The sequence below is a fragment of the Staurois parvus genome, unplaced genomic scaffold (genome assembly GCF_062004578.1).
Source record: "Staurois parvus isolate SC_StPar_1 unplaced genomic scaffold, SC_StPar_1.0 ptg001215l, whole genome shotgun sequence".
Taxonomy (NCBI): domain Eukaryota; kingdom Metazoa; phylum Chordata; class Amphibia; order Anura; family Ranidae; genus Staurois; species Staurois parvus.
The window spans coordinates 891,308-894,524 of NW_028319011.1; the positions used below are offsets into that span (position 1 = coordinate 891,308).

The 3,217-nt window shown below is 43.9% G+C and overlaps 1 pseudogene; it reads right to left on the reverse strand.

Moving 5' to 3' along the window:
• Positions 1–419: 419 nt before the first annotated feature.
• On the reverse strand, positions 420–535 carry LOC149438128 (U2 spliceosomal RNA; annotated as a pseudogene).
• Positions 536–3,217: the final 2,682 nt, after the last annotated feature.

Consider the following 3,217-nt stretch of genomic DNA (forward strand, 5'->3'; position numbering starts at 1 on the left):
AGGTGAAATAAATTAAATAAATAGAAAATAAAAAAGTGGTACCGTGCCAAATCGTGCACAGACCAGGCCCTGAGGCCCATAGCAAAAATTGCCCTGGACTTGGCCAAAAGGCCTGGTCCTTAGGGCGCTGTGCAAAAAGAAGTGAAAAACAGTGGCCATGTGTCATCTTCACACCGTGGGGTCCCACACCCAAGTGTTACTAGTGACACTCCTGAGAGCGTCTTCCCCAGGGGGCACTGAGTTTGCGGACTTTTTGCGTCCCCAGCCCCTGGCCAGACCAAGGTAGATCCGTCCGAATCAGGAGGTACTGGGTCTTTCCAGCTTTCCCAGAGGAATTACTCCCAAGGCCCCAGAACGAATCATGGCGCTCCCTGGTTTCTGTCCCTCCGGTCCAGCCTTCCGGACCCCCATCATACCAGTGAGGGTACTATACAACAGCCATCCCCGCAAAGCTAGAATGGCCGGGAGCACCCCCACTGGACACTGATAAGAACAGATACTACACTTGATCTTAGCCAAAAGGCCGAGAAGCATCCAATCAGGCAAGCCCCTTGCACTACATGGTTGTTAGTAGATCTAAAGGAGATCCATTACATCTCAACACATTTGTATCTGATTGTAGGAAGTATTCTCAGTTTACCATTTACACAAGAACATGGAATATTTATGGCTAATTTGACAATTCTGACACCATTCCTGTGATCAGTTCCATTACTTTTATGAAAGTGACTTTCCATAATGTGCCTTGAGGAGTCTCACTTCTCAGCCTGAATCTTGATCACAGTAAATAGTACATGTCAGAAGTCTAAAGTAATTCATAAAAACCCCAATGTTCTCCTGATGTATCCCATCAGGGGGGAAACACACACTCCTCCCCCTCCATGAATGATCTCCACTCCCTGTGTGCCTCCAACCTTCATTTATAACTCAACAACCCCAACCATGGTGAGGGAGGCCTGGAGCCTTGTTCATAAACAGTGCCTGTTATGCAGATTGCCATGTATCTCAATGTGTGCAACCATCACAACATCCCATTGTCAGGAGAGGAGATCCCATGAATTCAAAATACAAATAATTCACCAGCAGGAATTATTATAAAGGTGGAAATTGACTGATGGACATAAGAATTCTATGCTGAGCCCCCCAGAAAGGAGTTATTATCTCTAGATGAACATAGAAGGCCCATAAGTTAGTATGGAATTCAGGCTAGATCAGTCCCCACCCCACCTGAACAAGACAAACCATCCTCTCCCCTTCCACTCCCCCTTACTCCCCTCCCCCCCTTTTTTTTTCTTCTTTCCTCTCCCACTAGGTATACCTCTACTAAATGTGTACAATCATCACAACATCTCATTGTCAGGAAAGTAGATCCCAGGTATTCAAAATACAAATAATACACCTGCAGGAATCTTTATAAATGTGGAAATTGATGTTATATTTCATTATTTATTCATTCATTTTTTATTATTTTATGACAAATCTCATGAATTTAAAATGTGCTTTCCCCTTATAGATTGTGAGCATCATAGACTTCAATGTGTGAAGACAACTCGGTAGTATATATACCATACAGGAGAATAATAGTTCATCTCACCGCTAACCAATAGAAATGTCAGGAAATCGTTACTAAGCTATCAATGTCCAAATCATATAAAGGGATCTCTGAACTTTTCAGTACGAGGGCCAATATCTGCGGGCTAAAAAAATATATGAGTTACAAGAGAATGGATCCATTTTCCTTTGAGTTTTTTTTGTAATTGGCACAATATGATTCACAACAGAGAAAGAACTTCACTAAAGCAAAGCAAAGACATTTCAACTAAACCTGAGCCATTAATAAAGGTCAAACAAAAATACACCCATTCTGCACTATTCTCATCAAAGTCCCCTTTGTATCAGGGTCCCCATAAGAGTTTCTTTTAAACCAGAGTCCCAATCATTTTCCTGCAAAATGTCTTGATAAACTCTGGAATTCATTTTCTCATCAATGACAATGGTCTTTAGCTGACACTCTGGGATTCTTCTTTACCTCATGCAGCATTCTGCGCTGTGCTCTTGCAGTCATTTTTACAGGACGACCACGCCTAGGGAGAGTAGCAACAGTGCTAAACTTTCTCCATTTGTAGAGTCTGTCTTACTGTGGACACATGAACATCAAGGCTTTAGGAGATACTTTTGTAACCCTTTCCAGGCTTCACGCAAGTCAACAATTCTTGATCGTAGGTCTTCTGAGAGCTCTTTTCTGCGAGGCATGGTTCACATCAGACATTGCTTCTTGAAACCAGTAAACCCAAAACAGGTGTGTGTTTTTTAAGGGCAGGACAGCTGTCAGCAACACATCCAATATCATCACACTGATTGGAGTCAAGGTTGGCCCACTCCTGTCTCCAATTAGCTCTGGGAGAAGTCATTAAGCTAGGGCCTCACATACTTTTTCCTCCCTGCACTGTGAATGTTTACATATTATGTGCAATTAAACCATGCCAACATCTAATGTTTGTGTAGTATTATGTTCAGCAGACTGTGTTCTTCTATTTTTGTGACTTAGATGACGTTCAGAGCACATTTTATGCCCAATTCATGCAAAACTCCATGTAATCCCAAGGGGTTCACATACTTTTTCTTGCAAATGTACATCAGGGACCTCATCAGAATCCCATCTCACTTCAGGGTCCCTATCAGAGTCCCATCTTACATCAGGGTCCCCATCAGAGTTTTCCCTTACATCAGGGTTCCCATCAGAGCCCCTTCTTACATCACATTTCCCATCAGAGTCCCCCTTACATCAGGGTCTTCATCAGAGTCCCCTCTCACTTTAGGGTTCCCATCAGAGCCCCCTTACATCAAATGTCCCATCAAAGCCCCCTCTTACATCAAATTTCCCATCAGAGTCCCCCCTTACATCAGGGTCCCCATCAGAGCCCCATTATATCAAAGTCCCTATTAGAGCCCCCATCAGATTCCCTCTTAGTCCCCATCAGTGTCCCCTCTTACATCAAAGTCCCCTCTTACATTAGGGCCCCCATCATAGCCACTCTTACATCAGAGCGTCCATCAGAATGGCCCCTCACAGAGCAGTCCCCCCTTACATCAGGGACCCCATCAGAGCAGAGACTGTGCACATCAGCTGTGGGTCAGATAACATCTTGTAGCCAGCATCATGTGGCCCGCGGGCTGTGGTTTGGAGACCCCTGATATAAAGTAATACCGTGAAGTA